Source organism: Amblyomma mixtum, chromosome 9 (genome assembly GCF_055824585.1).
Source record: "Amblyomma mixtum isolate Tamu chromosome 9, ASM5582458v1, whole genome shotgun sequence".
Taxonomy (NCBI): Eukaryota; Metazoa; Arthropoda; class Arachnida; order Ixodida; family Ixodidae; genus Amblyomma; species Amblyomma mixtum.
In genome coordinates, this window is record NC_143020.1 from 38,890,746 (window position 1) to 38,917,470 (window position 26,725).

At 46.2% G+C, this 26,725-nt stretch overlaps 1 long non-coding RNA gene across 1 annotated transcript; it reads right to left on the reverse strand.

Moving 5' to 3' along the window:
- Positions 1-31: 31 nt before the first annotated feature.
- LOC149328798 (uncharacterized) lies at positions 32-7,165 on the reverse strand. The gene is made up of 3 exons (XR_016285487.1): positions 6,627-7,165; positions 4,106-4,148; positions 32-110 (listed from the first exon to the last, which is right to left on the reverse strand). It is a non-coding gene; the product is annotated as an uncharacterized LOC149328798 (long non-coding RNA).
- Positions 7,166-26,725: the final 19,560 nt, after the last annotated feature.

A 26,725-nucleotide genomic window follows, 5' to 3' on the forward strand; every position in this document is an offset into this window, starting at 1 on the left:
CACGGTGTAAGCACCTTTCGTGCCGTGAGTGGCCGTTGAAGAGTTCCATTGCAAACGTGTCCGTGAAGGTGACTGGCTAGTGAATGTCACGTTCTTGGGTGGATGGAGGTCTGTGTGAGCAAAGTGAACAGGTCGTTGTGGCGCATCTGTATAATCCTTCGCAATATACCTTCCTTCTATTTAGTTTTGGTGCAAGGCATGAAATTGCTCCTACTTGAACTACTTACGAGATGATAATCATTATTTTTTTATCGATATGTACGCTCCATCTTCTAGACCTTGAGGCGTTCAAAAGTATAGCTAACTTGCTCGAAGCAAAACCTTTAGAGCTCTCAAGGCAAAATCGTTCATGCGCAATTTTACTATTATTCATGTATTTTTTATTCAAAAGAAATTTGCGCCCGTAATGCCACATCATGCGCTCTCATTTTTTTAATCGGGATGCGTATTCTGTCGGTTCAATAAAACGTGAATCAACACAGAAAGAAAAGGGGAGTGACATCCGTTTCGTTGTTAGTAAAATAATGTCACTTACAAACCAGCATCTCCTTTAAAATCTAAATGCCAAATTTCCTTCAAGAGTTCGACGCACACAATTTGCTAAGGTTTTAATTATTCGTCGTACTTATTACGATATGCTGTCATAGCACCTCTTGCTGTTGTGATAGTAGTGGAAGTTTTTCTTTAAGGAACTCGCGCTTTTCAAGAGTATTGTATTTGATGCGAACAAGTTTTTTTTACGGCTATAATTCTGGTATTTAAATTATCCTGCAGCCGTACCCTGTAACAATTCATTTTCTTGTCATTCCATTCTGTGCTCTGTCAGTGCGTGCTGCTCTGATTGCCGCAGAGCTTCAGAGCAGAGGTGATACAAGCCCTAACAAAAGCATGGTCAAGATGCCCCCGGCTTAAATAAACGCCTCTCGAGCTCTCGTAGCATAGGCCGACTGCGCCGACGCCCACGAGTGGGTGAGCACGACGACATATTTGAGGCTGGGCGTCAAATGTGCGTCGGTTATGCGACGCTGGGCGTCATTTGTGCGACGAATTGACGCAGTGTGGTCCGCGTGACTCAGCCGGACCGGATTTGGCAGAGCGTGGCTGGCAGGCGGTGGTGCCCTGACCAGATCAGCTGTGTTTGGGATTACCCAAATTCTCGCCTACCTGATGCTGCTTTCATCCCATTACCTGACGGCGAAACATGACGGCAAATGGAATAAATCGCTACAGAATGCGGTCCACAGTCACATATCTGTGCCACTACTGAGCCGCCGAAGCGGTGATAGATCGTTACTGAATACGGCCCCTAGGCTAGTTGGGGGTTCATCCTGGTATAAAAAAAAATTGTGTTGCAACAGTGCGCCTCATGCATTTGTGTAAGATAAGAATTTTGACAGCATTTATTTAGTTGCACTGTTTGAAAACTAACTCAATTTTATACCAAGCCCCCGGTTACGAGTGCAAGAACTTCAGGCTCTAACAAGACAGCTGTAGAGAGCGCGTTTTGCGGCGTTTTGCGTCTTGCGTATTGAAAGAGCCACCTGCCAGTGGCTTAACCGTTGCGCCACCGCGCTGGTAGTGGTATAGGAGGACTCGCCGCCATCTATCAATCTTAAGTAGGAATTACGAACTCAGCCTACACGGACATTAATCCACTAAAGATATCATGCCGCACCCCTAAGGTGGCGTTGAAGTGCCCCCTCCAATTGAAGAATGAACACCGCTTTCGCAGGACTTCTCGGTTTAACTATGTTAAGCCCTTATCAATATTTTTATGCGAAGCATATTACTAGAGGTACACTACAGCCCTTCGCCGTGGTTACGCGCCGTGCACACCACGTGGTACAGCGACGTCACACCAAGTGACATACCACGTGACACATGACGTCACGACAGAGGAAGACAGGGGTACACCTCGCGCCGTCGCTGTGGTTGCACGCCGTGCAGACCACGTGGTACAGTGACGTCACACCACGTGACATACCACGTGACACATGACGTCACGACAGTGGAAGACGGGGGTCCACCTCGCGCCGTCGCTGTGGTTGCACGCCGTGCAGGCCACGTGGTACAGTGACGCCACACCACGTGACATACCACGTGACACATGACGTCACGACAGAGGAAGACGGGGGTCCACCTCGCACCGTCGCTGTGGTTGCACGCCGTGCAGACCACGTGGTACAGTGACGTCACACCACGTGACACCACGTGGTAACGTGACACATGACGTCACGACAGATCGCCGTCACGCGCTGGGAGAGGGAGAACGATGCCATCGCACAGACGCCGGAATGTCCTCGAGCGGCATTCCCGCGCATTTCGAACGCGCGTTCACACTCGGTGTAGGTGAAACGCTCGCTCCACCGGGCAGGCAGACGCGGCTTCCGTGGCAATCCAGGCGCTCACCCAATGCTCGTCTCGGGGTTAGTCGGCGTTCCGCTGTAGCCATGCCGTTGTCTTCCCCCACGACGAAGGCTTCTAGTGGTTGTATTAAAATGGCCAAGTATTCAACCAAGGAAAGCCATGTATTACCAAGCCTAGCCACCAATATGCTTCGCATCTGACTAGGCTTAACCTTAGCTAAGCCTCAGCCATTTTTTTATGCTTCACTTGGCAGAAACCTACACACATCGTAAAGTATTGTTCGGCGTTTACGCACCATAAGACTGCTTTCGCACTAATAAAGTAATATCACGGAGAGCAAACCTGCCCTTCAGAGTGCTAAGGGTCGTAGTTAATGTGGTCGATAACGAAGCATAGCTTCATATGTTGCAGTAGTTCCAAGCGAATGTTTGCCAACGAAGAGGGCTTGAATAGGCCGGCATCGATGACAATTCCAGGATTCTAAGACACGAGAGCCAGGTGGGCGACGCCTTTCACAAATCGGTGGAAATACAGGCGCGGCCCTGAAAAACTCCAGGCGTCGTGACAGGAGGGACATGGCACGGAGAAGTCTTTCACACCTCCCGTCTTATTCAACTGACTACGAACGCCGTGGACGAGGCAAGTTGTCCCGAACAGGTGATCGGGTTGTGTGGGAAACTACTTTGAAAGGCGAAGGAGGATCAAAGAAATATAGGAATGGTCGGTAGTCCGGGAAGGAAAAGTAGGCGAAAAAAGAATCACACAGGCTAGTTATCACAGGCACGTCGACCGATTGAAACTACGGAAAAGGGCATTAATCAGGCTTCCTAATGTGGCTGGTGATTTGCAGAAACTGAAAGGCTTAGCCTTAAATTTATAAAATTGATACAAGTGACCACGTGGGCAAAATGGTGCCTGTTCATGGTCACGTTCATCCACTGCAATTTATCAATAGGCCGAGCAAAGGTCGAACGAGAAGAAAAATTTAACAATGACAATTGTTGCTTACAGATTAGGCAGCAAGCTTTGGAGCTTGCGTGTTCCGAGCTGCCATCGGCCCGTGCTCATTCCCTATAAGCACATGAAGCGGCTTCCACTGAAAAGTCTCCTCTAACAGCACCTTGCTCTCTTTTACGCTATTAAACTCGATGTGGGAAAATAATGAGCACAGCGCGCATTGTGGAGGCGAAGAACTATACATATGCCCGGCAACGACTAATAATCACCAGCGCTGTACAGTACTGAAAAAGTACTAAAAGATTAGTTTCACTTCCTGACCACCACGTGCAAAGAGGCAGGCTATTGTTTCAAGAAGGCACTGGTGGTTCTTGCCAGTAGCTGATAACTCTTAACTATACAATGTCCTCTCAAACTGGTATGTGTAGGTGACCGGCCTTAATAAACAAAGAAGAGTTGCACGAACAATGCGCTCGCCTGAAAAATTTGTGGCAGCTTGTGTCTTAAAGGAGAGTTCTTTCCTCCATTCTCGATCTTGTTTAGACTATGCACCACACTATTCAATAGCAGTCATAATATATTCCATACTGCCGTGCCAACCTAAACGTATAGAGTTCCATCTGCTTCCAGGTGGGTGAACTTCATGTAGAGGCCTCTGTCCTCTTTTCCACTCTTCGTACATAAAGTTATGCTGTGGTATGTACGCATCAAATATGTCTACTTCTGTCCCAAAGACGCAGTTGGCGTCCTGACTATTTCAAGAACGACAAAGAGCACTCACCGTCGCTAGTATATGCGCGGCTCTCAAACGAACAGCTCAGTGCCTGCAAAGTGATGAATTGCTTTCATCAGTCACCACTCTATCAAAATGTCTACACCAGCGTAAAATTTTCCATCCCCCCTCTCCCCGTAATGGTATGCGGGCAGTGTGTATGAATTCAAATGAAAACTCATCCATGTTTTTTTTTTTGTTTTGCACCAAGCGCGAGGGAGTGCGATTCATTGAAATATGACACTTTAATGCAACTGAAGCCAGTTTAGAATGTAACAAGTCTAACGGGGGGGAATGTGTGAGACTTGCATGTTTAGCAATGTTTAGCCTGTCTGTTCTAGCATATAAAACGGGAACGTTATCACTGGATAAAGCCGCAGTGGTGTAAAGAATATTCCGCTCAGTACTGTTCTATATAATGGTCCAAACGATGACATCGTGGAGAGCAGTGCTAAGATTTCAATGTAGGTGTGTTTGCATTATGGGGGAAAACCCAGGCCAACGAAGCTAAAGCTCGCGAAGAGTTTTCTGTCCGCTTTGCACACCACACGGCCGCATTTGAGGAAAAGAAGCTGAAATATGAAGTTTCATCAGCAATGCCGTCATTATGGAACTTGTCCATGCTTCTCCGACACAAAGAATAAGCCTGATGGTCGTCGAACCTTTAATTGGCGATTCACTCAATTTGAAACGATAGCGCGAAAATAATTGGCACGTTTTACGTGTGTGCTTCAGGCAATAAAATACTTGACTTTCGTCGAGAAAGAGAGAACTTTACCTTTCCCTGAAGCATTCTTCAAGGCATTTCAATTTATTTCCGGCAATTGCCCTTTTGAATGCCGCTACTCCACGTCGAGGAAAGTTGTAGAGTTGAGAAAAATGAACATATGAGAGAGTTGGTGATACAGCATTCCGTTGCGATTAAAACTCCGGGCTCATAACCGGGAGGGATATTTGCTGCCCCTTGCCTCAGAGCAACTCAGCCTTCTTCCCCCACATTTCATCTATCATAAGAAATCTATTGGAAAGTCAACGCTTGCCTTTGGCTATTTTTCGCTCTGCGTCATCCTTACCACTCTCAATGCAGAATTTCTCAAGGCGTTTTTTGTATTTATTTTTTAAAAAAGTTTTTTAACCACAACATTAAGCGCAAGCTTTGTAAACGCGACTCGTTCTGGAAAACACACTGGTATTATTAAAAAATCTCGGGGACGTAACGTGCCAGTTTATTTTTGAAGCACAGAAAAACTGGACGCGCAGGCTAATGCTGTGTACCCTGAAAGACACCTTTATACGCATCCATAGTGTTTTGTACTCCCTCAATGAGGACGGCCGACTACTTTAGGATTGTCTTCATTTCTTTTGGCAGTAAAACAAAGTTATTGAATCTAAAACAATGATTGTTTCTTACTTCAAAGACCACAGTACTGAAATACTGAAATTTTTTTAATCATTTTGTATTTTCTGTAAAGGTTCGTCATCGTCACATCAAGGTAACAGGTAGGATATTGTCACATTCTAGTGAGGGCAGTCCAGCGGTTAGGAAGAGGGCAGCAAGACTTGCAAACGAAGCTCTTTATTTGGGCTGACTTGCGCCCGCAAAAGAACTAAACAGTGCTCGTCAGTCGTCGAACTACGAATTCCCGCCACTCGCCGCATCGCTCAATTTAAAGTTTACAAGAAAACCTCGAGATAACAGGTCAAAATCAACTGCGGCAGTCTAAAAATCGTAGATTCAGTTCTTCATGGGTGTGACCAATCGAGATTAGTCCGCTCGCTTCTCGCGTGACGAAGAAAAAATATGACGCCCCGTTCCTGCGACCTTTAGCTCGAACGAAGAGACGCCACAATGATACGTTGTTATATTGACTCAGCTGGCAATTCGTCGTTTTAGTGGGTTACAATGCAAGAAAGCCATGCGAGTGCCGAAACTGACTTCTATTTTAAACTACACTTTTTTGGGCAGTGAATATTCAGTTATCCTGATGTGAATGTATAGTGCATTCTTTCTTAACAATGCCCGCATACTTTTGGATCCTATTATTATTAGCACGATCGCTATCTTTCCTCTCTTAACTGGACAAATTTTTTCTGTCTCTGTGCGCAACAGAGGCAACGGCTTTCTGCATAGCTCTCGTGAACAATTTAAGCAGCCGAGATTTACTGCACACTGGCAATCAAAAAAAGTTTAGACCGTTTTTTCATTGCATTTGTTCACTTTACCTTCGCTAAACAGTTACATGTACCGCCGCAGTCTGTCAGCGGTTATGGCGCTCGGCTGCTGACTCGAAGGACGTGGGTTCAATCCCGCCCGCGGCGATCAAATTTCGTTGGAGGTGAGATTCATCAGGCACGTGTACTGTGCCTTGAGAGCGCACGTTAAAGGACCACAGCTAGTCGAAATTTCTGGTGCCTATCACTATGGCGCCTCTCATAGCCTGACTTGCTTTGGAACGTTAAACACCATAAACTACAAACCAAAATAAAACAATTACAAAATAAAGTCGGAAAAAAAGAAGTGTACACTCACCTCAGCGCTGTTTCTCAGCAAGAAGTAAGTCAGAGATGGCCCCGCGACAGCAAAGCAGACGAGAGATACGATTAGTATGGTAAGGAGAAGGTTGCACATACGACGGCGGGTTTTTTGGGGACGCTCTTGTTGCCGTCCATGAAGCGTTACTTCAAATCCTGAGACTAACTTTAAAGACGCATTCTCGGCTTCGTAAATAACATGCGGCAGCCTTTTTCCGTCTTCCATTTCTATGTGCAAGAAAGAAGGAATCACTCGTTCTATTGTGTCTTCACCATGAGTGTTTAGAGACAAGCGTAGAGCGCATTCCGCTCCTAGCTATCCTTTAGGTGAACCATAACCGGGATAATAACACAATGCCCCTATCAAAGTGAGAAGATTTTCACATCATCCTTAGAGACTGGTTCCTTCACGTCGACTACACTGAGCAACAAAGCTGCAATGCGAACCATTCTTCACTAACAGTACGCACGCAATTCAAGCCTTTAGCTTTAACTCGCTTACGTTTTGGGCATTGGAATTAGAATATATGATCCAAATGCACAAGTTCCAGAGCCTCACAGACAGTGCTCTACGCGGACTGCGTTTGGACACGAACTGAATCGAAGAGAGCGGGGTTCATTTATATACAACCCTCTAGCCTTGTTGCAGCCTTGACGCTTTCCTGTCAACAGACGGCTTCGGATTCTTAGTTCTGGGAGGAAGTATTGCGCCCCAAACAGCAAAGAGGTGGCGACAGCGACAATGAAGTTTCGGATGGGAAGAAAGTAGCTGGAAAAAAAGCACAACTATCAAAGCTGTATGAATCCCGGCATAATTGAGACTCCTAGCGCAGTTGCAATCACTGGGCTGGACGCGATGAGAGGCCGTAACATGTAAGCCAGATCACAGCGTTTTTCTAGTTAATAGTAGCTATAGGAGCCGACAAAAGCGGTAAGGTGGAGCGTGCAGCGGAATACGAGTTTTCTATGTATCAGATTTCGGCTTTTATGCTCAGCGAAGGCATATATGCACAAGCGTTGTTTGCAGACACGAAGTAGTGGAATCACCTCCCAAGCGGCAGAGGTAACCGGCCCAATATTGGAAATGTATTGGCAAAGCATGGCCCTACAAAGAACCAGAGTAAAACCATCAATCTCCAGTGTTGGGTTGATTACCTGTGCAGCCTGGGCTACTGCTTGTGGGAAGCTTATTTTTAAATCATCTTATGGCGGTAACTACATCGTAGGAAGGCTGTGCCTAGAGATGACCGAACCCGGAGTGGTTGCAGGTTACTGTTCGAGCGAGGTTTATCAGCGTCAGATGCCCCGCATACAAGTGCTAGGAATCTTTTCCCGATGTGGACAGCACCAGCCTCACCCCGTTTGCGTCGTAACCAAACCAATAATTACCTACCTAGGAATGATGATTTTGCCTGCGTGGAAAAAGGAGTAGGCATTGTCGGTAACGGACTGCATATTGCTGAAAAATTAAGATGGGCTGGGCAGGGATAAGCCTTGGGTGTTTTCTTTTATGGGCTGCGGTTTATGGGAAAGGAGATGCCCAGGACACCGCTCAAAAGCAGTGAGTGCTGATTTGCTGCATTGTTGCTAGAGACAAAAAATGGCTGAGGCTTAACTTGGTTAAGCCTGGAGAATGCGAAGCATCATCGTGTCGCGTAATTTGGAGGCGCACAACCACAGCGACGGCGCGAGGTGGGCCCCCGTTTCTCCACTGTCGTGACGTCATCGTGTCACGTGGTGTGACATCATGTATCACGTGATTTGGAGGCGCACAACCACAGCGACGGCGCGAGGTGGGCCCCCGTTTCTCCACTGCCGTGACGTCATCGTGTCACGTGGTGTGACGTCATGTATCACGTGATTTGGAGGCGCATAACCACGGTGAAGGGCTGAAGTGGTAGCTAAAGTAGTATGCTTCGCATAATATAATATATCTACTATTATTTTGGTTCTTCTTGCTATTTCGAACAAATAACAATAGGAATGAGTCTCGCGCTTTCAGACCAGGAAAACGAAACTGCTATAAACGTCCGCGTTTCGATACAGGCGGAGCGCAAAATGCGTCCGCGTGCTGTGTGATGTGAGTGCATATTAAAGATCCCCAGATGGTCGAAATTAATCCGGAGACCTCCACTACGGCCTCTTTCTGTGTTTCTCCTTTCACTTTCACCTTCCTCCCTTCGCTTACGATGCGGCTCAGGTGTCCGCTGAGATATGTGAGACAAATACTGAGAAAATTTCCTTTCCTCAAAAACTATTTTTTTATAATGCACCAGTCACAAAGTACATGCAACGTTGCCCCCTTGAAGGAAACTATGCCGAGCTCATATGTAGTAGGAGGAAAAGGAAAAAAATTATTGTACAAGACCACAAGCCCCGCTTATTCAAGAGCGCCTGCATCGCTAAGGACCTTTGGTCATGTGTCCAGTTCGAGTGAAAACGAGAACACAGCCCATCAGTAACAGAAACCATGAAGTTTTATTGTAGAGAACAATAAGCTTCTCTGACTTCTCTTCTGAATAGGCACCACGCTTAAGCAGGATTCTATGAGTTTCAGAATCCTTTTAATGAGTACCCTGAGGCGACCATAGAGGCGTTTATTTTTAATGTCGGAACTAAGAGCCAGCCAACGACACCACTCCTGTCCAGCATAGAACTCCCTAGGCTGTCTTGATGCATGCCCCCGCGCTGTCGACGCGGACAAGAGTCTCTGAGGAAAATAAATGTTCTAAGGCGTCATATCCAAACCGAAACTAAAGAGATGCGCGAGTGACGGAAGAAAGCGCCGAAGTCTTTTTCTTCTTATATCACATATAGCGTTCTTCCTGTGTTTCCTCGTCGATGCGCTTCTTCTACTTCCTTTAAGCTGCAGCAGCGGCTTGGCGATATGGAATGGGTTGCAAGAGAAAGGCAGAAAATGCCGAGCCCCAACAGGATGCAACATCCTCCATGGGATGAACAGTGATAAGACAGACAGAGAAGTATGAACTCACCACTCTTACAAGCTTCCTTTAAGATTCCAGAGCTACGCTCGCGGCGCCCACTGTTCGTTTTAGCACTATTTTAGCAAACGCTGTGGCCTTGCCGATTACGCTCGAAAAACACGTTTTAGCTCTTTGAGAACTTGGATAGAGAAATGCAGTTAGCCTAATGTTGTGGCAAGGGCTTCAAATGCCAGTTCGCGCCAGCAAAATACGCAGTACATCAACGTGTATTTTGGTGCATTTTGATTGAAACATCATTTGTCTACCCCTTTTCAACTTCTAATTTCTGTCCGGCCAGAGAAAATCTTGACCTCTTCATGTGAGGCTGTGATGAAAATTCCCAACCCTCCCCCCCCCCTACCCCCAAGAAAAAGAAAAAAAAAGAAATTCTTGAATACTAATTCAAAGCAGCAGTGGGAGGCTGCCGTACACGCAGCCCAATGCCTGATCTCCAAGACAGACACACAGACGCAACAGCATAAAGTGGACCCCTTGTTCCCTTGCATTTATTCCTAAATCGAGAGCTGTAAGAAACCCAAAAAAAGGTTCACGCCTTATAAACACAATGTACAGTAGGGAGGACTCTGCTGCCTCCAGTCAGGTCAGGTTCTTGGAGATGGCGCTGTCAGTCTGCTTGATGTGTGGACCATGAATCTCCGGCTCGTACGTCAGCAGCACAGATTGCACCCAGAGGGTACCGGAGGGCTACGGAGCCTAGTACCTCTGTCCCTTACCTCCTCATTCAACTTGCTTTCCTTTTGAAAGGGTTTGAAAAATATTCGACTGAAAGAAAAGCTGGTTAGGTAGCATCAAGAAACGAGTATTAAAGCGCTGCTTATAATACTTAGAAACATTGAGTGAAAAGTTAAAATAGGTTTTTGATTGGTTTGTTTTGGTTTAGTGTGGTTTAACGCCCCAAAGCGACTGAGGCTATGTGGGATGCCGTAGTGAACGGCTCCGGAAATTTCGACCACCTGAGTTTCTTTAACGTGCACTGACACCGCAGAATACCTCGGCCTCTAGAATTTCACCTCTATCAAAATTCAGCCGCCGCGGCTTTGATCGAACCCACGTCTTTCGGGTCAGCAGCAGAGCGCTCTAACCACTGAGCGGCTGCGGCGGCTTAAAATTTGTTTTTTTAGGAAAGAAAATCGCCGTAATTGTCTCACATATAAGTGGACGCACCAACTGCGCCGTAAGGGACGGGAGGAAAGTGGGAGTAAAAGAACACAGTGAGAAAGAGGTGCCGTATACCCAGGTAGCACCAAACATTAGCAAAGCGTTACAACAATGTTGTGTAAGTTGGAGTATTATTACTTGTTGCATTGTAACTTTACATTAACATTAAAATTAACATATAACGTTGTAAGTTATATAGGAAACGTTACTTTCACGTTCTAAACAAACATTGTTTTAATATAATCTTCTAAAGACTATTATAATGTTAGAGTCGCAACTATAAAACAAGATTGCAAATATATTTCGAGCACGGATTTCCAGACATTTTCTCAGTGTTCTTAGAGTAAAGATATTTTTCAACTAACCGTACCTTGTAACCACATCTCTTAGATAGTACTCGCCATAGATTACATGAAGAGCCCCATTATTTTGTCACAAAACTTTAGTTATTACCCATTCCCCACTATCACTCATGGGACGTCCCGCAGTAGCGAGTTCGACGGCATGATATCCGTTTGGAGGTGAGTAAATACGAGTTACATGTTGTGTTGTAGTGTAGTGGAGAAGATGTCGCGGTTGTTGTTGGTTCTTGCAAAGTGTTGTAAATTGTGTGCCGTCACCACTTGCAGGCCTGCATGCTTGTGCGGGGCTGATTTACAATTTTCTATAAAATTCCATTTATGTTGTTTACATTTTTCATAAGTGTTTGGGGAAGGTTATTCGAACATTTATAAGTATCATTACAAAAACATTGGAAAAAAAGGATATTAAGTACTTGAAATAACATTTGAGCATAACAAAACTGTACCATTATCGCAATGTTTCGGTGCTACCTGGGTAGTGGTGGGCTCGAAAAATATTTCGATCAACATGGATCTTCAGCGTGCACTTAGAGCACACAACACACGGCCGGCTTTGCCTTTTCGCCTCCATCGAAAAGCAGGCGGCGCGCCTTGGTTAGAATTCGGGAGTTCTGGCTCGTTATCCGAGCGCGCTAAGCGCTGAGCTACCGCGGTGCGGAAGTAAGTTCTCTCAGATATATGAGAGGTAAATTCAGGCCACACTAGAGAGGCGTTTGCCTTTGAAACTCATGTACATCGAGAGCCTGTCAACATAATCGTGTCGCGAGCCGCAGCGGTGGCCCAATATTCTATAGAGGTCCGTGTACTGTGCGAAACGTCGCTCTGGGCTCTCTCGAAAAGGCTCATCCATTCTTTTCACGCCACGGAATTTTAATCCTTCATCCTTTCTTCAGTACGCAAGTAAGTTTCCTAAAAGTGCCATTAAACCCGCTTGTTTTTGTTTTCCCAAACTTCGAAGCTTCAATCTTTCCTCAACCCGACGGCTCAACACGCTAAAAAACGAAGAACGGGTTCGAGGTAGTCTGTGAGCCACATCAATATATGCTGACTTCGTAGTGGTGACTGTGGTCCGGAGAGCAGGAAGCAGCGAAACTGTCTTCTAGACAATACTCTCTATTTGGGATGATTTGTGCCACCAAATAACTGAATGAGTGGGCGGCGGCGTAGCAACAAGCATGTTCGGCGGTCGTCGAACCGTATGCCCGTCGCTATCGGCTGTGCTGAATTGAAACGTGATAGCGAACTTTCGAGATACGGCGTAAAAAGTTACCGCAACATTCTTGCACAACGTACAATCATAATGGAATCGGCTCCGCCTGGACGGAATCATTCTGGATAAATCTGGTCGCATTTTGCATCACAAACAAAGCATTAAATTCTTGCGCCGGCAGCTTTGAAGACTGAACAAAGAAACAGTACAGACTCGCGGCGTACATACACAATATGCACTTTCCTGCAATATACTCATTCCCGCAATATGTAATCCTGCTTTACCCCCCCCCCCCTCAAAAAAAAGAATTCACTAACAAGTTTCGCAACTGGAGCGGAATTGGCCGCACTCCTTGCGGCTGCAAAATTCATCCCCCAACAACCACCTTAAAAATGGGCTCTTTTCTGTGATTCTAAAGCTGCCCTGCAATGTCTTGAATCTGCCTTGAGTCATAGAGACCATGAGCAACTTGTAGCGTAGGTACGACATCTGCACCACCATGTAATCGAACGGGGTCACGAAATGATCTTCCAGTCGGTACAAGGTCATAGTGGTATTTTTGGCAACGCTTGACCTGATGATGCTACTCGATCGGCTCATGATGCAAGCAACATTGTCCGCATACCACTGACAAGAGCTGACGCAGCAAGGCACATTCAACTGCTCGTCCGAAACGTGACTGTACCGTCGTGGTCTTCACATGTAGGTTAGACACCCCGCTTGCACCACTTCGACCGCTTGCTTAAACTTGTAATACCATTCGGCCACCCCCGCTGTGATACTACGCTGTTCTGCCGCCTGTGGATGGCAGTGGCATTCACAAACGCCTATTCCAATCTCACCGCCATGGCAGACTCTCCAGCGTGTGACCAGTGCGGCTGTGATGAAACGACCAGGGACTTACTTTGTTACTGCCCATGTTTTGAGCGAAACCGCGCCTTCCTGGCTGCTGCTCGCCGCCGCTTGGACTCTCGTCATCTAACAGAATTCAAGATTTTAGGGGTTTGGAGAAATTTTTCCTCACAAATTAAAGCGGTGAGAGCGCTCCTGAGGTTCTTAAAGGACTCAGGGTTGTGTTCCTGGCTATGAACTTTAAACTTTGATTGTGCACCCTCTGTCCTCTTGTCATAGTGGTTGATGGACACTTGAAAAACAGATTTTTTTTGCCGCTCATTTTTTTCCCCTTTGTTCCCCTCCTGACGTGTAGGGTAGCCTACTGGGCATCGCCTGGTTAACCTACCTTCCTCTCCGTCCTTCTGTTTCTCCCTCCCCTTAATGTCACTATATATGTGCTCGTTCTCTTGAATAGAAACTCAGAACGCCGGACAATGGCGTCTACCCTAGTGTTTCTCTTTAAACCAGCATCGGTGAACCAAACGATCATGTGTTGCCTGTCCTGGTCTCTTCCTTTCATCCGGCCGGTAATAAACTTGAGTGCTATGAGGCTAACTATATCATTTTGGAAGGCTCGACAGGTGGCGTATGAGTTTGAGGCGTATCAGCAATTGTTCGGTCTTGTGTCGGCTTGCATCCCACCGAAGGGATGCAGTTGTTTGCTATAGTTTTTCATGTATGGGCTCGCGCTCCTAGGCGCACCGTCATCCCTCAATGCGACATCCTGCTCAACCTGACAGGCCACGGATGGTTGTCCTCTGCTACAATTGACCTAACCGCTGTCCTCCGCCCCTGTTACATTTAGTTAGGTGCATAGATTGACATGCCCGCACCGCCTTGGAACTACGCAGCCGCGTGCTACCGGCCCCCGGTATGGTCGCAGAAGCCAACCACGAAGCCGTACAAGTGGTGTGAGTTTGGGTGCCTTGGCGGCAGATGAGCGAAGACACTGGCCAACTAATTTGCAGTAGTTTCAAATGTAGTGAAGCACAATTTAGGCGCGACAGTACGAAGGGCACACAACTCATCGCTCACGGGTTCCGAAGAAGATTGCGTCAGTAATCGTTTGTGCACGCAAGCTAGTCACTAGTGACTAACGCAATCAAGACATGAGCTGCCGCCTGCTGTGCGGTGGGCAACGCATGTGAATTGGTTGGCTGTCGGATACTGCCATCTGTCAGGAATTGTAGCGCACCGCTCATATAACGTCCCACCACCACATTGACGACGAAGTCGCTTTGTCGTGAAGTTACTCATGTTCAGCGCTTGAAAGCCCGAAGCTGTTGTTACAAAACGTAGTCTCGCCTTATAACATACTAATTCCATGCTCTATTCACTCTCGTAGAGTGGAATTTTTAGCGGAGTGTATTGTGTACTATAATTTATTTATTTTTTGCTTGAGGACCTGTGGCGCTGTCAAGCTGTGATTTGGATACTTTTTACTACCAGCCTCCAGTCTTATGTGCAGGTATGAAATGAATAGGCGATTATTATTAATAAAATCAATATCTAGAGAACTAAAGCAGCCCGGGGTTGCTGCGGGCGGCGCGAAGCGATGGCGACGGCTGTTAAAAAGTGCGGGTAGTGCGTGCAGGCTGTGTTCGAGTTTTGCTGGCATCACAAAATCTCGAATGTCTACGCGGAGCTTCATTGACTGGAATGTATCTCAGCCGAATGCTGTTTACAAATTCGTCTCGCAGCACAGGGCGGCGGTCGAGTCGAATGACATTCGGTTGGAAGGCATCCGAAACGCCCATGTAACTTGTCACGAATCGTGATGCATTTTGTATTTAACCCCTCTTCAGATGTTTAAATAGACCTCAAAATTAACTCGGTGTAATTAGATTTATGAAAAAAATGTTATTTTCTAAGTAATCTCGCCAAAACAAATTGATCCCTCAAAGGTGCTGCAGCATTCATCGCCGCTGCCATCATTTTCGAGTGGCACTTTCTTTTGCCGTGTGACAGCGCCACTGAAAGTGTCATTGGTTGAAGAGAAGTACACAGGGGCTCGTTGTGCGAAAACCCCGCCGTACCCAGAAAGCCGTGGCAGGCCAGGACATGGCAGGCACGCGTGGCAAAGACAGGGCACGTGAGTGAAGTCATCACCATCAATGCGACTCTATCCTTCCAAGATGGGCAAGTCGACTTCCGTGATGAACGGAAACAAGTTTGGGGGCGCCCCTCCTCATTCCTGGGAAGGAATTATGGGGCACATGTAAACAACGGCTTGTCGCCTCCGCTAGATACTCTAGGAAATACGATGCGCCTATCGTATTCATGTAAACGTGGCTAGATACGATAAATTCCCTGCCATCGCCGTTAGTTGGCCTTCAGCTTTCGGTGAATCAAGTGCGGCGCTATGAAGTCTTTTTCGTCCAAGTTGAACCACTCGCGCCTACATCGACAGGCGAGACAGCAAAACGCGGCTGGAGGCGGCAGTTCGCTGCCGATAAAGTACGCGTCCATCGCAGCACAACAAAACGCCTGAAGCGAGCTGCTGCAGCGAAAGCACGTTCACCCCCAAGCCCCCGACAACAACTCACCGACAAGCAGTGCTCTCGCAGTTATAATAGGAATTGCTTAGGCGCCCCCATAATTTGTTCGTGTGTTTGTATTTCGTGTTTGCTATGTTGCACCCTTCATTTGCGGAGAAGTGTGTGTAGGCACACGGTTTGCTTTTCAATACGAAGGCTCGTCGCGGTGGCTTATTGGTTATGGTGCTCGGCTGCTGACCTAAAGATGCGGCTTCGACCTCGACCGCGGTGGTCGAATTTTGATGGAGGCGAAGTTCTAGAGATCCGTGTAATGTGCGATGTCAGTGCACGTTAAAGATGCCCAGGTGGTCAAAATTTTCGCAGCCCTGCACTGGGGCGTCCCTGACAGCCTGAGTGGATTTAAGACGTGAAACCCCCATAAACCTATCTTCAAGACGCGAGTATTGTTATCCATTCATAATCTCCCCAACTGCGCACTGTTCTGTGCATTATGTTGGCTTTAGGTGTGTGCCTCTTTTTGATAAGATAAATATTCCTCACTGAACACAAATTTCGTCCTCCAAGAGAAAGAGCCGAAGGCATAATCAGAAAATTCCTTGTGAGAAGTACCCTTTGGCGTGCGCTGCAGAAACAGAAAGCTGACAAATAGAATCAGCACAAGGACTACGTTCGGAACTTCTTGTGGGAGCGCAGAGGAGATACCGGTCATCCTGACTGCGCCGACAAAAACATTACAAAATTTGCTTCAATACTGCTTCCGGGTAATATGAAAACATACCTCGAATGTGACTCCTAAGTGATTAATGTTACACACATAATACTATATGTCAAACGCTAAAAGACAACCTTTATGCAATGTGCACTACAGGGCGCACCTGCAAAAGTGCGCTGGGAAAACCCTGTAACACGACAAAGGTTTAGTGAAGTTTTGCACCATTGCACCACTACTTACATTTCCCAACACAGAAACACTGGGCGAAATTATGAGACCTGCCTCATGCTCCGCGGAGCGATTCGGAGAAACGAAAAAATAGAGAACAAGTGAGTGCACAGTATGACTCAAAACAACACAAGGTGCCATGCCCCTTCTTCATGAGCCTCTTCCCCTCCCTCCCGCAACCGGTCGCTCCGCACCACACGACTATTGTGCCATAGAATGCCCAACACTCGTTCATTTCGTTCTCAAGTTCATCTTGAGCCGCCAGTGCGTGCTGATCCTTTCCATAACTGCTAACGTAGGAACCTAAGAAGCTAACGTCCACTTTCAACAGACCTGTCCAGGCATACGCCATTGGCACAAGTGTCTGTGTTCTGGCGGGCAAATCATAAGGCTTCTGACCGGGAGGGGCTGCAGGTCCTACTCATACCCTTCTCATACCAAGGCGCGTCTAATCGAGAGAAGGCGGTGGGAAAATGATCGACGCACACAAAACAAATTCAGAAGCAAAATGTGGGCGATTTTTCCCATCGCGCCTTGCACATCTCACGCCACGCTTTTTAGACCACGAGAGTTCTCTTTTTCATTGTCCATTCTAAGATATGTTTCTAGTTTTCATTCTTTTAAAAGCCGCAAGGTATAATTTTTATTGGCGTGCACAGGACACTTTAATTGTTTTTTTTAATTTTATCTCGACATCCTTAGTCCTGGATTTTTGACCTCAATTTTTTATTCGTTTTCATTGCAATACGAGAAGGAAGGTGAATCATATAAGAAAGCTGAGCGCGATAACGCAACTACTCTCTTATACTCGAAATATAGAATAATTTATGTTTTGTTCTGTATTTTCTATATTCTGCCGACTGACATGATTTCGCGGCTAATCCTGTTAATACGCGGTTAAGCCTTTTGCACGTGACAGCACGGTGCAATGTCAATAGCGGGATTAATCGGGGCACAATGACAGTCGGCAGCCGCCATTCACTGGAGGACCTTCTTTGACGGGCATTTGCCACTGAATTCTTGAGCTGTGCCCGACTGTATGCAATCTCCCAACTGGCAGCGTAGCAAAATGCTGCATCCGATATAATCATTGCCATTTATATAAGAAACAAGGTTTCTGGTATTGGCGATACTGTATGCCTCATAAATTTCCCTGCACAATACGTTGTGATGCTTGTACACAATCGTAGTGTTGTCAAGGTCCTACGATTGTGTACACTACGATTGTGTACAAGAATGACAACGTGTTGTGCAGGGAAATTTATGAGGCATACATTATCGCCAAGGCTCAAAACACGTGCATGGCCAAACCGTCTATTCCTATACGGGAGAAAGGGGTAGCATATCTGGACAAGTGCTTTGCGCCTTGATAGCAGGGACTGGCGGTGATTGTTGGGTTTAGTTTTCTTTATTTGTTATTGACCAACAATTTTATCGCACCTTCATCCTTTATATTTCTACGTGTTTTCGAATAACCTTCCAGTTGTAAGTCAGCGCTCGTGTGGCCTACTCCTTCAGTCCGTGTTTTTCGCGTTAAAATTTTGCGAGATGTATGTCAACCAACTCGCCCAATATGCAGTACTGTAAAGCCTATCTTTGGCTGAGGACATCGTGTGCAAGTATACGCCGCATGGAAGGTAATGCTAGGTAAGGAAGGTGCATTTATTTATTTATTTATTTTTGTTTCAGAATACTGCAGGCCACTGCTTGGCCCAAGCAGGAGTGAACTTACATTGTTAGATAATCAAAAGAATAAAACTATACAATATTAGCAGCACACGGACACCAAAAGAATAAACTTATACAAGATTAGCAGCACACGGATACCAAAAGAATAAAACCAAAAGAATAATCTTATACAATATTAGCAGCAAACGGATAGAAAACATACATACAAGCGATGTTAGCAGGTAAGTAGACGATTTAACGCACCAGAAATATTTTACGCGGAAAGAACAGATGCAGGTAATGAATTCCAATCTTGCACTGCATTTAAAACTCTTTGTTTTGGCGAAAAGGGGAGTAAGTGAATGCTCATGATCGTGAAAAATGTCTTATTAAGTTAGCTTTTGCAAGGAAGCTGGGGGGGGGGGGGGGGGGGGGTTAACATCCTCAAGCCACTTAGGTTATGACTGAAACACCGCAGTGAAGGGTTCCAGAAATTTTGACCAGCTGTGGTTTTTTAACGCACAGTACACGGGCGTCTAGAATTCCACCTCCATAGAAATTCGACCGCCGCGGCCGAGTTCGAACCAGCATTTCTCAGGTCAGCAGCCGGGTGGCATAACCACTGAGCCACTGCGGCAGATCCAAGGGAAACGTTCTTTGAATAGTTAAAATGGAGCGTCTGTTTTTCTTGAAAATGAGAACCGAAAGCTAAGTTGGCGAGTTCTAATACCTAGGAGGACGGTGGGAGACTCACCCTTCGCCGCACCATAAATGTGGTCTACCTTTGGTCTGCCTCGACAAACGCCTTTACCTTCCCCCTCATCCATCACTCACGGTGCCGGAGTGTCGCCTTCTTCGGCACATCCAAATGAATGCAGTTATCACCCCGTCCCGCATCTTTCTCTTCGCTATCGATCGGACCCTTCCTGTCCCATGTGCCCCTCTATCTATGCGGACCTGGCCCATTTCCGGGCTGCTCAGCAGTCGGGTTTATACCCCACCCTCTACCCCGCCGCGGTGGCTTAGTGGTTACGGCGCTCGGCTGCTGACCCGAAAGACGCGGGTTCGATCCCGGCCGCGGCGGCCGAATTTCGATGAAGGCGAAATTCTAGAGGCCCGTGTGCTGTGCGATGTCAGTGTACAGTCATGAAATTTATGAGCGTGAACACGAGAGCGCGTGGCAGATAGCCTCAAGCCCTACTTGTGGCGATACGCGGCGGCTGCTTTTAGCGATGTGGTGGAAAGGGTAATGCCGCTTTGCCAGCTTCCAGGAAGCCGAAGGACACACTTCCCTTTCCACTTTGTTTATGAAGGCGGCCGCCGCGTATCGCCACGAGTGGTGTTCGAGACTATCTGGCACGCGCTGCCGTGTTCACGCTCATAAATTTCATGACGGTACGTTAAAGAACCCCGGGTGGTCGAAATTTCCCGAGCCCTTCACTGCGGCGTCCCTCATAGCCTGAGTTACTTCAGGACATGAAACCCCAATAAATTAAACTATACCCCACCCTCTCTATCCATCACCCAGCTCGACTGGCTTCGCGCTGATGGGGAGGAAGAACGGCCACTTCTAGTCGCCGAGGCGGTCGACACGCTCGACCTATAAATTATGGTCGAAAAAAGGTCATTTTGCTACTAATACAGAGAGTACAAAATATGCTAAATGAGTTAATATCTAATATTTAGTCGTCAAACTGGCAGGCGATTCAGAGGTAGATATTTTTTACTTGATATGCATCATAGAACCATGTTTATTCTTTTTATTCTGAATGCAGCGTGCCGTATTATAGCTACAGCAGAAAAACTTGTTACAGAAAATTATTATCACTTCACCTTTTATCACCATGTGCCATTTAATATAGTCCTTACACAGCAATAAGATACACTTTCAAGTAGTCTTATGGGTGCTCACGGATTCAATTAAACCTAGAATCATGGGAAAAACACTGAGATGCAAAATCATTGCAGACAGCAATTGCACAGGCTCACCAAAAATACTTAAAGAAATAAATTAAATTCTGGGCGAGCACAACGTTTTACGGACAGACGAACAACATAACTAGGAGAATGCTCAATACCGTTATCAGAAATCAGAAAAGTTCCGAGCTTACGGGTTAGGGGTCAACGTATTTTGAAAAGTTCTTATAAGAAAAGATCCTCTTAGTCAGAACGTACTTGATCTTATTGAGCCTCGAAAAAAGATCTAAGCGATCGCGCGTGTTTATAGATTTCGATGATCAATACAGATGTTTCATCTTATTTGAAAGAGGCATGATTATGCAAATTTATCTTTGTGCTTTGTTGCTAGAACGCATGCGCCTGAGGAGAAAAGGTAAAATGCCGCTTTTCTTTCATAGTCCGCCGTTCCAGATGGTGAAATTTTTTGCAATAAAGGCCGCTTATATTTTCTTTATACTAATAAAGTAACGCCTCTGCAACAAAAAGATCATAAACAACAAAACCATAAAATTGATCGCGGTAGTGAAGTTTAAAGGTCACAAAACAGCACGGAGTGGTTTCTCACGCAAAGAAGGTAGTTGACAATAAACACACTTGCTGTTTGTGTTATTCTTATTAGTCCAGTTTATTACCCGACCCTGACAATTCCATACATGACACCGTGACCAGCTGCGCCAAGTTAAAACACATGCATAAAACAAGATATTTTTGGCACTCTGAGGTGGTGGGCTCACAATGGGAAAATTGTTCACCAGTTAATGTTAAGCAAGTGCATTCCTCCCCATGGATGGATGGCGAAAATTGTAAGTGGACAAATAATGGACGAAACAGCATCATGAAGGCTACCAAAATGAAGCTACTTCTGGATTCCTGTTAATCTAATGCAGCTGTTAATTTATCAAGGCGAAGGCGCGAAAAACTGCATTAACAGAAAAAGATTCACAATGCGAATATAATGGAGGGAGCCGATGATCAGGTCTCTGTGTCGAAGCGGCGTAAATCATTGCGCTGTGTAACGCGATATCTGTGGCGACCAAGTGCGGTATTCAGGTCAGTTCCAGCAAGCGCAGACACACTGATAATATGAGTGTCTTCTTCGAAGTTTAGGCAGAGGCACAAAAAATACGCAAGATGAGGGGGGGGGGGGGGGGGGGGAATAAGCGCCGGATGCCGGTTGCATTGACAACGTCTGTGCGGGTAAGGACATCCTCCTGTGTTCTGTTTTCTTTTTTCTCTTCTATTTTATCTCTAATACTTTTAGCATTTCCTCCATTTCCTGTCGCGCTTCCACGAGTCTATTATTATCGGGTTGTCAACCACATTCCTCTTCTACGGAATTTCCACTCCTGTGTCGCTTTGCTGTCTTTGCTGTCTTAATTGTTCTCTTGCACTGTTTTAGTCGTCTTATAGTTTCAAGGCACAAGCGCTCTTTATCAGTTTTTGATTACTAGCCCTGTCTTGTTATATAACCGCTTTTATGTGTTTCTCATGATACCCCTCTCTTTTTTCAGCATTGAGCTGCTAGTTCCCGAATGACTTCTTTCCCCTACTCACCTTGCCTAGAGCTCAATGCCTTGGCACCATCATCATTACCTTTATCTTGCTTTATTAATTTTTATTTCCTCTTTTTCTTCCTATAGTATGCTTTGTATTCTGAGTGTTCAGCTGTTTCATTTACTTTGAATTGGCTTCAAGCCAGGCAAAGCATGCCTTGTCGTGACTGCCTCTCTCTTTATTTATGTTGTTTGTTATATATTTTCAGGATAGGACAAATAAAAAATAAAAAAATGTGGCTGATCATGCGTGAAAGAACTAAACCATGTATACGGCACCGGAGCTGCTCCTTCCTCGTGGAAGGGCAGGTGCATCAGCCTGGCCGATTCGTTTTGGAACGGCCGAGACGCGGGCCACACTAGAGCCGCTGAATATGCCAGGCTTTGGGTGACCCAGGTAATCATGTGTGGTACAAGCTTACTACAGATGTGACCCGCAAAATTGGGAATGTCTTCACAAAGCACGGCGCAGTGACCGAAGCCTTAAATTGGCCGTACTTATGAAGAACATCAGAGTTGACTCGTTGCGAGCATGGAGAGCAGAAGGGAGGGTGCACAAAAAATTTGGAATGCTCTTTAATCATATATAGAGGAAAAGGGTTTCGCGATTCTGAACCTAGGCAATATATTAGGTGCAGTCTGACAAATATAATTAATTGGAGCTTTTCCGCAGATCTTCGATTTTAACATCAAAGGAACTTTATTATTAACGTAACGGATGGTTGCCTGAATATTTCTTGCCAGCATTCTTCAAAGCCCCTGTCGGCCGAGCAAAAACTGCAAAACCTGGCCGAGCGTCTCCTTCAAACTCTTGGATCAGGCGTCGGGGCATCCTTCACTGGCGAGCCTAGTGCTCTTCCTCCGTCATCAGAATGGGGGTTGAATGGCATCAACGTGACAAGAGCGGAGGCCTTTTGTGCGTGGAGAAGCATGACAACTGCGAAAAAGCATGAAGACAGAAGCAAATACGTACTGCATCGCTCCTATGTACTCTTTGGTCAAAATGAATTAGCACCAATAATTTCAACAAGAATGACTTGTCCACATTTTGATGGAACAGTTCTTGCTTTGGAGTTTGAAGGATAATTTTATAGCGATAATCCTAAAACCAGTAATGAAACAATCTCCCTTTCGTGGGCACCGGAGTGACTGGTGATATGTTCCCTTACGCGGGCTCCGCATTTTCTTAGCACAGTAGGCCCAGTAACAGGCGCCTCAATGTTCCGCACTGATACGACTGAAACTTCCCCATCAGCGGCCTGCAGCACAAAACCCTTCTCCCAAATCACTCCAATGAATGGTGACATATGCCCGGTGAGGCCATTATTTCCCCAGAATCTTCCTAGCCTAACCCGAGCATCTGGCTTCCTGCCGCACTGTGCTGCCCTTGCCCTCTCTTGAAATTCAGACCGTAGCGCTTTACGACCAACGGCTATCTTGCTATAGCATTATACGCCCTGTCAGTGCTCATTTCGTCGGTAGTGCCCTCATTATACAGCGCAGCTCGTAGAAGCCCCTTTGTGGATGCGGCAGCGTCGCCGTTGGAGGCGTAACCGATCGCGAGGAAATGTAGAAGAGTGGTATGCAGCGTGGGGAGCCCGCTCCTCTCCAGAGGCCGAATTAACGAGAGGATTCGTTCTGGAGCCGGTTCGCCTCCCCGCCGGCCACCGCCCGTCGACGCTCGCGACTGGCCGCGTGTCGCCACCGCCTGCGTGACGACATCTCGCGGAAACGGGATTGCGGTGTTTGTTTACGGGTCACGAGCTGTCAGTGAAGTCAACGGATGAGCTGGCCCTACCTGGAACCGAGATGCTGGGGTTCGCTTTAATGTTAACATGGAGGCTAATCTGTTTGGCTCCTTGATGTGCGCGCTGTTAAGCGATCGTTATCGGCAGCCGAACCAAAGCTTTTAGGCGACATTTCGTGCTTCCGAAAACGTCAATACGCCGAGGGTACACCAAACTACAGGACCAACTCGGGCCGCGATGACGAGAGAGAAATGTCGGCTGCGCGCTTCGAATTTTTGCGACCTTAGGCTTCCAAGTGGACGTTAACAGGACATTGGGCACTCCTCAGCGTGAACGTTCTGAAAGCGGGCTTATACATACTTGGAATGGGTGCAGAAAATGCCGGAGAAGCTGCAGCAGAGAATCTGCTTCTGCCCTTCTGATTGTTGCCTCACATGCTTGCTGAGTGTTGAGCGAGTCATAAAGCGCTGTCATTTAGCTCTCCATCATCCCAAACGCTTAGTCGTGAAGCACGGCGTATATTTTCTGCCTAAGGCCTATAAATGTCTCGCTGCAGTGACAGCAGAAAAGTCAACAGCGTTACACTCATCGGCAGTCTTTTGCCAAAGCTGCGCATCCTTGGTCAGCTGATTGAGTCCAAACTTTGCCATTTAACGCTGCTCGTTTTCACTGAGCCATACTCCTTGCTTTACCAAGCTAACCATGAGGCAGGTATGTAGAGAGAGGGTGTGGTAGATGGTCCTTGGCGATCACAAAATGAACAAGGGAGGGGAAAACCTCAGGTTGCTTGAGCCAACGTTTCGACAAGGGGACTTGTCTTCGCCCAGACGAAGACAAGTCCCCTTGTCGAAACGTTGGCTCAAGCAACCTGAGGTTTTCCCCTCCCTTGTTCATTTTGTGATCGCATGAGGCAGGTAGGTACGCATGGTAGCTGTTCTCTGATATTAATACTAATATTTAGTCAACAGGTGCACCGCTTGTGTTTACGGGGACAGTTTTTTCAGCTTTGCATGTTTAACTAGTCCAACTTCAACTACACTGCTCCTTGAGCTCAACTCGAGCTGAAACCTTGAGCTCGGCAGCGTCTGCGTGCCGACACATTCCACGAATAACAAGAAAGCGACAGCACCGAAAGTCCGGCAATACCATAACCTTCCCATGCCTGTTCAAAAATGCATGTCGCGCTAACGCGAACGCAAAAAAAAGCTCTCCTGATCGCCAATGGGTTGCAGTCTTCCCCTCGTCCTTCCACAAAGTTCGCCCCACCCATGGCAACGCCAAAATGTAGTTGCAGCAAAGCAGACCGGTTCTAAAGCGAGCTGGTTCGTGGATTAGGCTCCAAACAGGCCGCACCGAGCAGAAGAAAGCATCGCCGCTCGCTCAGACATGACGCCAGAGTGGTGCGCGCCATCGCGCGCGTTGGTTCACCACCACTAGTTGAGCGGATTAGGGAGGCATTTAATATTTTGATACCTAAATTACTTAACCTGTCAAGAAATATACTGAGGAATCCAAATGCAACGATGAATAATATCGAATTGGTGAACCATACATGGAGTGTCCAATGGTGTCGTTTTCCACAAGTGCCCTAAATAATTACTACCCTTCATTTTGACAATTATTAAATACGATTGTTCGGTTGTACTTGGCAGCTGCTTCGTCAGACATTCAACCTTTGATTCGTTCCATGAACATACCAGTCATCAAGGCTGCGAAGGCGACGAATCCAGAAAGGCTTCCCATGATTTCTGCGACCTGGAATACAGGAAGAAAACTTATTCAATTCAGGAATTTAAAAAAAAAAACACTTCATTTCCGCTTTCGACATGAAGAGCGGGGTGATTGTACGCCCTCTTGACCTGCTCCTTTCAATTTAACGCCTTTTCACGGCCACTGCGTATACGCTTTACAGCACACTTCGGTATAATAACGGAAACAATGGCAAACATGAGCATTTAAATACTTCAATATAAAATCAGTATTTAGCTGTGCTCCATAGTAAACACCTGTCAGCAGTCTTCATTGTGGCGCCACTGACGAAGAGGAAACGCTCACAGGAGAGCGGACAAACGCCCGCGCTGTTATTCTGGGTGAAATTCCTGTCTAGGCAGTCCCCCTTTTAAAACCGTGCTTTACTTCACAACGTGTCAACACCAATGCCGTTCCCCACTTCTTCATCCGCCTCCGTCTACACTGTCAAGGTCTACATTTTTCTACCTTGTAATCTTCTTCATTGGAAAAAGGTCATGCTCGAGCCGCAGCGACCATGTTGACTGGCTTCTCATCATTCGCGCGAAGAGATCTGTAATGGACAGGTATGCTGAAACCCTTGTTACTCGTATTCTACCTTTCTACATGAAAAGTTCTGCGCAGGTTATCTTCATTTATTTTCTGGCTTTACGGCACAGGCTTCCTCTGCTCCGGTTCCCTCAGATGCCGCCATGACGACTGTCGATACTGAAACTCATTGCAATGCCGCTTATGGAGCAGCAGTCTTTGGAAAAGAAATCCATTATTACGTCACTAGTTTATGCCCTCTTTCTTCTTTTTGAGGAAAAGCTTGAATAAGTCACCGACAACGTTTAACTAAAGGTTAGGTTTATTCTCTGCAACTACGTTTCTAGTTTACGTTTTCAGATGTACGAATTTTCAGCCGGTATAATTACAGGCTTGTTTGCATTTTTGTAGAAGCAAAGTTTATTCCACGCTAGATAACCAATTCTAGTCTGAATTGTTTTTTTTTCTCCAATAGTTATGACTTATGGTGCTTTTTTGGCTAACATTCTCACGGCGTCATTTTGGCGAATAAAAACCTAGTAAACCTTGTAACTTCGCAAAAGATATTAGAAGAAAGCATAGCAAACCAGTTTAAAACACCTATTATTTTTTACGCATGACTGAGAAGCTTTTACGTCAATTCGGGTCCCTGTGCTTGCATATAAATTAAGAGTTTTCAATTCTTTTCCAAATATGGAACGCTCAGTAAATGCAAACGTGCGCCAATTTGTTTTTTTTAGACAACCCTTGTGTCCTCACACTAGGGGGTGCATCTTTTTTTTTGTCATATTCTGCACAAACCTAGGAGAAGAAAAGTGTTTTTGG